Source organism: Aethalodelphis obliquidens, unplaced genomic scaffold, assembly GCF_003676395.1.
Source record: "Aethalodelphis obliquidens isolate GAN/ISIS:26980383/991018 unplaced genomic scaffold, ASM367639v1 scaffold109, whole genome shotgun sequence".
Taxonomy (NCBI): domain Eukaryota; kingdom Metazoa; phylum Chordata; class Mammalia; order Artiodactyla; family Delphinidae; genus Aethalodelphis; species Aethalodelphis obliquidens.
In genome coordinates, this window is record NW_020838053.1 from 2120653 (window position 1) to 2132377 (window position 11725).

At 50.1% G+C, this 11725-nt stretch overlaps 1 protein-coding gene and 1 pseudogene across 2 annotated transcripts in view; one reads left to right on the top strand and one right to left on the bottom strand.

The window, feature by feature from the left end:
- Positions 1–11725, bottom strand: part of LMX1A (LIM homeobox transcription factor 1 alpha) — a 150779-nt gene that overhangs the window by 68227 nt on the left and 70827 nt on the right. The gene's annotated exons all lie outside the window — the stretch shown is intronic.
- On the top strand, positions 6754–7780 carry LOC113614970 (40S ribosomal protein S20 pseudogene; annotated as a pseudogene).

Here is an 11725-nt window from a genome sequence, read left to right on the forward strand (position 1 = left end):
AGCAGACGACGAAGAAAGCTCTAGTCCCAGCCCTTTCCTTCTCACTCTGGGCCCTATCTTATGAGGATGTGAAGCCACCTTGCAGGCACTGGGTGACAAGCAGGACAATGAAGTCAACACACGGAGGACAGAGGGTAGGAATTTGGAGAGAGGTTGGATCCAAACCGTGGATGACACAGTTGAACTGCCAAACCAACACAGAAATGCATCCCTCCCAATTTCTGGTTAAGAAAAAATCACTCTCCCTTTGGTTTAAACCTACGATCATTCATTTTCATGTTACTTGCAGCCCAATACCTACTAAGTCATAGAGTTCACCTGGGATTTGGTCCCAAAGCTGACATATGTTTTCTATCGCATGCCGATCAAAGCCTGTGGATCCCTGCAGGACGGCCAGACGGCAGAAGGCACAGTGTTCCAAGAGCACAGGAACCGGACAGTGGCCAAAACTGAGAAGCAAGGGTCACTAAGACCAGCGGCTGCTGACCCCGTCGTAAAAAGGAAGAGAACCACACTTTACCCTGCTGCTGGGCAGGTAGAAACACCTGGAAGGAAGAGGATGCACCAAGCCAGAGGGAGGGCTCAGGGCCCCGGCTGACCCATCGATGACCACTCAGTTCACCAAGTGACTCCGTGCTGTAAACCGAGTGGAAAGATTCCACCCACCAGCTCGGCCCGGGGCGTGACAAGCTGGGCGCGTTCCCTGCCAGACCCTCACTGCCTATCATGCTTTACGGACGCAAAAACAAATTCCACATATGTTAAAGTTAATTGCAAACATTTGCTGCTGAAGAGGACTCCATTTTTCAAGAGTCCTGGGAGATCTGGTTACACCGGTGGCTGAAGCGTCAACCAGCCTCATTCACTCATCAGAAGCAGCAGGGCCAACGTGAGGGTGGCAACCAAACTGTGGAAAGGACCCTCACCCACTCCTCCCTCCCCTGCCATCCAGCCTGTCCCCGCCTCCGCTGGGCTCAAACAAGTGCATACCCCAGGCCCAAGAATGTGCAACAACGCTCACCTCCATCAGCACAGATGGAAAACCACTGTGGGGGAGTTGGAAGGACTGGGGCTGCGTGGGTGGGGAGAGGTGATGGCAGGAAGGGGCGGAAGGATGAGGATGGCCTGGGAAGTGAGCTGGCTGTGTTCCATCGTTCGGTGAGTGATGAAATAAGAGGCACAGAGAAACGCAGAAGCCCCCAGGAGGCCCAGAGCAGTCAGGCTAGCTTGTTGGGGGCCCGCCTGGGGATATGATCGATAGTTATTGATGGTGTGGTTCAGGAAGACGCTAGTGAGCGTGAGCCTGGGGCTGACAGGGCCCTCAGCAGTGAACGCAGCCTGGGGAAGTCCCCAGAGTGATGGCTGTGAACAAGGCAGGACTTAGGTCTTCCGTGAACATTCTTCTATGGCCCACGGAGAGGTATTTATAAGCACATCCCTGGCGGCACGGGGAGAGGAAATAGAGGACTTTCTACAGCTCAGCTTATGCACTGCACCCACATTCCCATCTGTCCTGGGAGAAGCACTTCGTGGTTTGGACTTGCACCAGCCCAGCTGGAGACACGAGGTGGGAGGAGCCACAGCACTAACTGCTCTGGCGCAGGTAAGAGCACCCCTGAGGGTGTGTGGGGAGGATTCTGTGCACTAGCCACCCAGGCAAGTCCAAATGTGCTGTGTCCCGCTGATGGAGAACTCTTTCTGAGCAAGCTCTTGGAGGAGGGATGTGCAAAGCCATCACCATCCCTGAGTGACCTGTCATGCCTAGGGACTCATTCCCCCGCCCTTTACAAAGGATGAGTAGCATGTGTGGTCTAACGAAGGGAGTCTGCTTGACGGCTTCCTAGGAACCCAATACCACCCAGAAGCCCCTCCTAACAGCAAGTCCTGAGATAATCGGTGTCCATACAAAGACCATTCATCCAGCAGACACAAACGTGCCATCGACTCAAAGGGGCGAAATTTTTCACGAAAGGCAGGTCAACCCATCAGGGATCCTTCGGACCCTGTCCACTGAGGCAAATCTCACCTTCCCATCTGGGCTCCCATACAATGAGCTCCTAATTCTGCTATCTTGTCTCTCCTGATATGAACGTTGCCCCCACCAAACACATCGCATCTTATTACATACATTATCTTATTTGTAATAAATATGCATTTATTAAGCACCCACTGTATTGAGTCACTCCATGTGATGAGTATCACAAAAACATAGATTGTTCCTTACACAGGGAAGTCTAACATCTAGTTGGAGGTTCAGAGCACAAGCATGAGCAAAGCTAAGTGATGATACAAGAGTTAAATAAGATGAGGGTGCAAGAAGACGTTCAACGGATTGCTGACCACACATCTGGCACCTCTGGGAGAACACACAGGACCACAGAGCGATGCCACAAGGTAGCACCACGTGAAGACAAACAAGCACTAGCAAGTCACGCTCGCTGAAGCTTTACACGCCCAAGACACTCCTCAAGGCACTAGATGAAGTCATTTATTCATCATCACCACCCTGAGTCAGACACAGTGATCGTCCCCATCTTACAGACTAAGCAACTGGGCACAGAGAGGCTAAGTGAGCGTAATCTCATCCTAGCCTGACGGTGACGTACCTGCCCTGAGTCCTGGGCAGTGCACACCTGCCTGGTTTCCTGGAATGACTTTTTCTCTCTTCTCTACTTTTCAGGTCCAATTGTGGCCTCCCCTGGCCATCCTCCATTCCCATCCTCAGGACCTCTACACACATATGTATTTATACTCTCATCTTCATGGTCTAAGAACACTTTACGCATCTACTTTGGTCTATGTCACTGAATTTATAACTATCAGCTTATATCTGTCTCCCTCACTACACTGTGTCCCTAGAGGAACAATATTCCTTTTTTTTTTTTTTTTAATCCCCAGTACATAGCATAGTACCTAGCCATGTACAGTACAGTAGGCACTTAACTGTTTGTCAGACTGAATTAAAATGAATTGAATTGAACTAACATGGGATTTTGGTTTTGGGGCATAGAAGTCAGGGCTGACTGCTGATTCTCTCTAAGAACTGAGAAATGACCACGCTGCCCTTAGCTAATCCACCTTCCCAGAGCTGGACTCCAGGGGTGAGTATTTACTGCAGAAATCAGAAGTGGCAGCAGGACTGATGGATGGCCACCACCCTCATAAAGAGCTGTGGGACGCAGTCTCCAGCCACAGCCTCAGGGCTGCTAAGTCCCTTGAAACTTTATGGCATTGTTGCCATGGCGGTCACGGACGTAACGTGCCATGGAGGCAAAAAACTGAAATTCCCCTAGAGGTGAAACACTGGTGGGAACCCATTCACAGGCAAGAGTGCGTTACTTAGCCTCTCTGAGCCTCAGTTTCCCTATCTGTAACGTGGAGATGGTAACCTGCCTCATAAGCTTGTTGGCAGGATTTAATACAACAAGAGAGAGAGAGCACACTGGCCGAAGCGTAGTAGGCCTTCAATAATTGATAGCAGTTCTCATTTCCTTACCTGTTGTTAGGACTTCTAGTATCCTTTCACCTTGCCAGAGTGAAGCATTTTGGGTCTCAGTTCAGTTTTTAATTTAAACACACTAGACCAGGGTTTGTAGGAACTCTGGGGTTAATGGTGGAAGGAACCCTATGGTTTCCAATCAGTGAGCCTCCGCATGGATCAAACACAGCCAGACTGACATCTGAAACTGCCACTGAAGAGCGACAGGACTCAAGTCCTCCCAATCTCAGTCCCAGGCTGGGCCTCTACCAGGCAAGTAATTTGCTTCTAGGTGCCCACAGTCACTTGTTTGACTTGGTTGGTTAATACACTAAGGGAAGTTATTCATTAGCAAGTGTGAATAACAGTCCCACCACCCCCCCCGCCCCCCCCCCCCCCCGCAACAAGCAGCAGTCTGGGCTCTGCTAGAGAGAGCCCAATGCAACTGCCCATTAGCATTTGTGAGCAATACCCCAGGAAAAAAACGCCAAAGGATGTCACACTAAACCTGACGGGGGTGACAGCGGTCTCCTCACTTACAGGTGACTTCTAACCACATCGAAATACCTTCCTTCACATATACCCCTGCTAAAGCCCCTCCTCTGCACTCAGTATCACGCCCTGAGAATGCATTTTCTGATTCTCCTCGCCAAACTTCAACTCCCCGGTCACAGTCTATCTTGGAAAACCCTCTCTGCCTTTTCCTGCCTTTCAAGAGGTCTTTAATGCTAAGACAAGTCCCTCTTTTTCTGATAACAAGAGCCTGCCGGCGTTTTAAAATCAGACCCTTGCTGATGAAGAGCTCTTGAAACATAAAAAGATTCCAGCCAGACTGTGCTGCCCAAGAGGCAGCTGCCCTCCGCCCTCCCCCATGCAGTCTTTGGCAAAGCCTGGCCCCAGCATGCAGCCGTGGGTCCCAGGAAGAATCAGCACTTGTAACTTGATGGGTAACTTAAAGAGGATGAATGGCCAGTGGTCCCACAACCATATGCTCGAAGCCAGGGTGAACACAGGACTCAGAACTGGAGGGTATAACCACTCTCTCCTGACTTCGGCTGCTAACATCACCTCGGACAATGTTATTCTACATTTGTCATGAAAAGCAAAAAGATTTTTAAAGTGTGACTGATGACAGGCTTCCTTGGTTGAAATAAATTCCTCAGCTCTTAAGAGAGTGGTTGAAAAAAGCATTTACTCATGATTGAAAACGGAGGATGATATTAGTAAGATACCGCACGTGAGCGCACTTTACAAAGGACGTGGGAACTCCATACACATCATTTGGTGCCGTTCTTGTTGGTAACTCCAACTGACAGCAGGAGAAACAGGGCACTGAGCAGTAGAGAGATATAGAAAGGTAGAGGTAAGGGCCTCCACTGAGCCCAAGATGTGGGAACTAAAGTCTTTAATCGGCCAAATTCAAGGCATGCCACAACTGTGTTCACGATTCCTAGCAACGTACGGTGAGGGTACGAATGAGCTGCAAGTAGGGTGCAATCGTGCAACAGCTCTGGGACCTATATTCGACTGTTTGGGACAGGAATGGGGGGTGCCGGGGAAGGGACCTGCAGGGCTCATTGGTGAGAGCTGCAAGTCAAGTCGAGGTGGAGTGGCCAGTTTGCTGGGGCCGTTGGAATCCCCAATGCTGGGCAGGGCTGAGTGGCAAGACGCTGGCGACAGGAGGAGGTGGGGGTCAGAAAGGCTCTGTGGGTGGCACGTCCACTCGATGAAGTTGTCTTGGCATCTGCCCATCCCTCCACTCTCCGCCAGGGCTCAGAACCAGGAGTGCCAGCTTCATTCGAGAGGGCATCTCTGCCGAATCTTCCGCTCAGGAAGGGGCATTCCAGGGCCGTGGCAGCGTCTGGGAGACTGTTCAGGGGCCGCAAACAGGGTAACCACACCTGGCATAACGTCACTCATTGGGTCTTCTTCATCTCACACTCCCTCTCACCGCGGGCAAGTGTATGTTCGGATCAGAGACGGATCTAACGTGGGTCGTCACTGCTCCACGTGAATCTTTCAAAGCACCCGGCTGCCAGGAATACCCAAGTCCTCCTTTGCTCCACCAGCCCTCTTTGGGCTTCAGATTCCTGGAATCTGCCTCCCTCCGTCCACTGTGGCCACAGGAAGGTCTCATCCTTCTGCTGCGTGCACCCTACCTCCACCCTCCACGGCACCCCACAGCACCTAAAATGCTTCCTGCTAGAATGGCAGAGAAAGAATGGGATCTGTTGTTCTTCAGGGCAAGAATCCAGCTTCTTCTGATTGGCTGGGTGACATAAGTGAAGAAATAACTAGGATTCTTAGTCAGGGGTCTATGACTGGGCATCAGGAGGTCTATGAACCCCCCAGAAATTGTATGGTTTTGTGTGTAGGTGCTTAATGCGAATTTCTGGGAATAACTACCATACCCAATGTCAGTTACCATGCACGAGTTGCAATTCTAAAGGCTTAACCCATAGCAGCTAATTTAGTCCTTACATAGGAGATACAAATTGCTTTCATCCTCCATTTAAAGATGGGGAAACAGAAGTACCAAGAGGCTAAAAAACTTGCCAAAGTCACAGAACCAACCAGCGGTGGAGCCGGGATTCAAACCCAGGGCTCTAGCTGCAGAGCTCCCGCTCACAAAACCACCTTGCCTTACTGCCCCAGTTTACATCACATTCTCAGAGAGGTCCATAACCTCACCATGCTTAACTGTCTTGGAGGCATCTGGCTATCAACATCTAGCATGTGGCTGTGCCCTATTAGTTTTTGTACGCCGAGAATCTAGCACGGCGCCTGGAACCCAGGAGACACGCGGCAGCCACGCTATTAGAGGATGAAAAGCGACGATCATCCAGGCTCTCCTTCAGGAGGTTTCTCCTGCCTTTCAGAGCAACCTTTCTCACATCCCCTCACTTCTTCCCGGCACCTCCATCACGCCAAGCCCTTCATCAAACACAGGAATCTCCCTGCCACAGGTGTTCTCTCTCTGCCCGCTTGCTGCATCCTCTCTCTTGCTGTCCTCCCTCTTCACCCGCAGTCTCTCCAAACCTCGCTGGTTCCATATGCCCAGGGGCCAGCCCATACCACCCGATTCTGGACTACCTCCTGGTTTGACTGGCATTTGGATGGGAGGTGGCAGGACCAGATGAAATTCAGTACGCAGGCTCTTTGAAGAAGAGGCGGTCGCCACTGCAGCGGAGCCTCGGGCCACCCGCTCCTGTCCCTGCCTCACCGCTGTTCACCCCCACCGACGAACAAGTCGGTCAGGAAGCCGCGCCGCAGCCATGGCTTTTAAAGATACCAGAAAGACTTCCGTGGAGCCAGAGGTGGCGTGGTGATTCACCATGTTAGAATCACCCTCACCGGCCGCAACGTGAAGTCTTTGGAGAAGGTATGTGTTGACCTGATCAGAGGCGCGAAGGAAAAGAATCCCAAAGTGAAAGGACCGGTTCGGATGCCTACCAAGACTCTGAGAATAACTACAAGGAAAACTCCTGGTGGTGAAGGTTCTAAGACTTGGGATCGTTTCCAGATGAGGATCCACAGGCGACTCACTGACCTGCACAGGCCTCCTGAGATTGTCAAGCAGGTCACTTCCATCAGTCTTGAGCCAGGAGTCGAGGTTGAAGTCACCATTTGCAGATGCGCAAATCAACATTTTTAATAAACTGATAATCAGTTGTTTTCAAAAAAAATTCAGTACACAGGCCCTCAGTGGGGAGCACAGCATTAAAAAGCCTGCACCCAGAGAAAACTCACCTGCAGGCCAAGAGGAAGGCATCAGAGCATTAAAGGGGACCCAGTGCCAAGGGTCCTGAAGGTGAGGCGTGAGTCTTTTTATCGGAGGCCCACAGGGAACCTCAGCCCCGAGAGCACCAGGCAGGAGGCAAAGGAGGCAGCCTCCTCTCTGTTTGTGAGGGCCTCTTCTGGAATTCAGGCTTGAGGAGCTCGGAAGTTAAATGTCCACCACCAGCTGGACACCCTGTGGGCATTCAGCACGTTTTCCTGTGTCAGTGAGTTCCAGGCCAGAACTAGCAGCCTTTCCACTGTGGGTCGCAAACTCACCAGACTTGTCCAGTCGTGGCTGAAATCGGTTCTTCCCTGACGGGAACTCCACGGTCTGTGAAAAATAAACGGGTGTGGACTTCATCCAGTGGGCAGAGGTCTTGTCCCTGAAAAGTAGCACTGCAGTCAGCAAGCACTGGCCCGAGTCTGCTTCCTGTTCCAGCGGAGACTTGGAAGAAGAGACAGAGGGCCTATCTCAGCGCCCTCTTCTTAATATCAGTCACAGAGAAGTATTTCCAGGACTGAAGGGCATCTCTCCTGCAGCCTCTTGCACCGCAGGGAGACTGGAGAGAAGATGTCAGAGAGAAGATACACGAAGTCCACCTGCAATGCTGCCCTCCCTTGAGGGGAACGAGATGCTGCTGTCTGATTCATCTATTCCCTCAGTGCAAGAAACTCAGCTGCTTTATGCCTCACTTGGCCCTTTCGTGAAATGGGGTCCGTGTTGCGTATGCAGAACCACGTCGGTCAAATGAGTATATCTAAGAAGCGGCAGAGGGCAAACTTATGCTCTGATTAGCATCTCTACAATAATAAAAATAATTTGTAGTATTAGTTCTGACAAACGACCACAGTTTGGGCCTATGCAGCAGTGTCTCTCCACATCGATAAACATATCAACTGCCCCAAAGACTCTCAAGCGGAGATTTAGGGGGAGGGCCCGAGTGAGCCGTTTACATGACCCCTTTCCATCTCGCGGTCCCCCTCTCCCTGGGGCAGGCAAGTGCTCGTTTTACTGCCTGGCAACCAGACTGGGACTAAGCTTGCTAAAATATGAGTGTTTTTTTGGCTGGAGTACCAGAGCGCCTGCAGCCCTACGGAGAGAGAAAAATTGAACACACCAGGCCGTGGCTCCAGAAAGGGGAAGAATTAGACTTCACACCGAGCAGGCTGAACCATGGCATTCTTTAGATAATGCTTAACAAACCCCCAAACAAAGGCAGCCAACTTAGCTGCATGTTCGTAAAATGTATTCTCAGCAGATTCGGGCTTATTGAAGCACTGAGTTGCTTTGCAGCCAGGGTCCCCATCCTAAGCTTCCCGTTTTTCCGTGCTGTTCCCCTTGTCTAAATTCCTACAGATTCTGCCAATCAGAATTCCTCACTTCGGGCTCAGGAGGGCTTAGCAACCAAGGTAAATGGTGGTGCTTTTAAATTTGATCCTAACCCTGAAGAACAACTGCCCCCCACCCCAAAGCCCCCTGCTCTGACGAGCCATCTTCTGAGGCCGGTCCTCAGCGGTTTGCAGGCTGACCGCTTAGACATGAAGGGTGTGGAGTTCTGGGATTCACCTCCTCGTCTCACCATTCCACCTCAGATGACACCTCTCACATTTATTCAATGCTGTCGTAGACTTTCTATGACCGGGATCGTGAAAGTTCAAACTTGAGGTTATTTTAATTTTTGGAGATGCCACTGTCAGTGTTATTTTTAAAGCCATGGCTATCATTAGTATTACTAGCATTTGTGTACCCAGGTAGAAAGCCAGCTTGATAAACTAGTAGGCATGTTTTTGTGGTCCAGTCCATTTTTTGCTGCAGAATGTATAAGGCTAGGTAGAAAGGGCAAAAGGTATGGAAGCAGGCTTATAGATCTCAGATCAAACATAAACGTCATTGAACTCCACTGCTACTTAGTACAGCTTTCACTCCTTCCTCCCTCTCCCGCCTCCATGTTACCCCATTTATCCTGTACCCAAATACCCCAGGATTCGTGTATTAGTTGGACCCTTTTGTAACAGTTGGTGGAGAACAGGAATTTAAGGTCCGGAAACTAGACTGGAGTCCTTACATATGGACTCTGCAAATTTCATGAGAGCAATACTTTTCCTGTAGGAGAAAGCACCTCTTCACTCCAAGATATGGAGAACTGGCCCTGGTGGCTAGAGTCCCACCAGCATCCCCTGCTAACTCTGGGACCTCACACGGGATTCTTTGTTAAGGGCCTTCTCCATAAACTCAGAATAACAATTCTTACTCTCACTGAACTTCCGGGGCTCTGTCAGGGGTGAATGGGATAAGGAGTAGAAAATATTTTCATTGCTTCTGAGAAAGATGTGTTGACTGAAAAATAAAAATGCACAACCTAAAATTTAAATTATGTTTTATTCGGAAAACTTGCTGAGGACCTACGCCCGGGAGGCAGTCTCTCAGATAGCTCTGAGGGACTGCTCTGAAGAGGTAAGGGAGGGGCCAGGATATATAGGAGTTTTTGCAACAAAAATCAGGTAGTCGGAAAATCAAAAGATTACTATTAATTAAAGAGAAAACAGACATCTCAAGTTAATGAATTAAGCGCTTTCCTACGTATGGGAAGATGCAAAAGTCTGGGCTTATGAAAATCACTCCTTTGCTATGCACCTTAACTATCTAGGGCCAGCATCCCGCTTTTCTCTCCATCCTGAATCCCCTCACAGTGCATAGCTGGGGGTGGCTACAGTGGCTAATGGTTTGATGGCTGCAACATCCTTTGTTTACTGATACAGCAGGTGACATTTTTCATCCACAAATGCCAGATATTAAACTTCCTAAAAAATTTCCAAGACTCTAGTTCTTGAAGATTCTTGCATGTGGCTTCCCTGAACCCTCATCTCCACTGAAAAGTTGCAGCTGAGAAACTACACCCAACCCCAAAGCACAGACCAGCACCTCCAACCAGTTTGTGAGCTGAAGTCTGCTTGGACCGGTGACCTAAATGTTCATGGATTCAGGTCTGCAGATTTAAGAGGTGATCACAGCAAACATGGAAGCCAGGAAACATGTCAAACACAGAGCTTAACAACAGAGTCCAGCTCCATCCCCAGGAGACAGAAGAGACTCTAGGATTGCTGGAGGTGAGGACAAGGGAACTTTCAGGGGGGCTCCACACAGAGCAGAAAGCAGGCTTTACGGATGATGGCTGCACCTGTGCATTTTTGCATTCATGTGTATACAGTGATCGTCTGTTACAGAACGCCCACTCAAGCACACGGACCCACAAGTAATAATACCACACACATATGTGTGTAAATGTGTATGTGTGTGTGTGAAGCCACAATGCACTGTCCTCTGAAAATGAAGCTATATTGCCCAGAATACCACCTAACCAATAGTGTATGTTCAGTAAGTTACCTGTTGACTGATAAGTGATTCTACAGACTTTTAAACTATCCACATAATTTAAGGGTCTTCCCCCAAGAGATCGCAATGGGTTTTCACTGATAAATCAACCTCTCACTCAGGCCATGGTGACCAATAGCCCACAGTTGTGAAACCGCTGAGTGGGGTTCCGGCAGTGGATAGAAGGAAGCTCATAGCGTGTTCTACCCCCAGTCCCCTGCCTTGACACTCCTGCTTCTTGCTGGAGACTAAACCCCGCGTCTTGGGCCTCTGCTTCCTCTCCCTCCACACACTCTACCCAATTCATCCATCCATCCCCATGGTTTTCAATACCATCTACAGGCTGATGAATCCCAAAGCCCTATCTCTGACCCTTTTCCAAACTCCAAACTCATATTTGACATCTCCACTTGGATGTAAAACACACATCTCAAATTTCACATGGCCAAGCAGAACTCTTTGCCCCCGTCTACTCCCCAAATTGTCCACGTGGCAGTTAGTGGGGTCTCCACCCACCTAGGAGTCACTTTATCCTCCACACCCTGCCATCTAAGTCAACCAGTCCTGTGAGGCCTCTGAATCATGTCCAGAGCTCTTCCCTTTCTCACTGTCTCCACTAGCACCTCCACTTCTTGCCCTCCTAAACTCTGCCACAGGGCAGCCAGAGGGTCTTTTTGAAAATGTAAATCAGAGCTCACTCCCCTGTGTAAAGCCCTCCAAGGATTTCCCATTGGATTTGGAATAAAATCCAAAATCCCTACTCTGATTTACTAAACTTCCAGTCTGATCCTTGCCACCAACTCCAACCCCATATCATGCCACTCTCCCCTCCTTCACTCAGCTCCAGCCTCACCGCCTTCTTTCTGGGCTCAAATAGGTCAAGCTTGTTCCCAATACAGGGTCTTTTCACTGGCCATATTTTCTGCCTGGAACAACCAGCACCACTGCCACCTCTGCCTCCCCCTCCCCCACCCCTCCCCCTCCTCTTCCCCCTCCCCCTCCTCTTCCCCCTCCCCTTTCCTCCTCCTCCTCCTCCCCTCCCCCTCCTCTCCCCTCCCCCTTCCCTTTCCTCCTCCCCCTCCCCTTACCCCTCC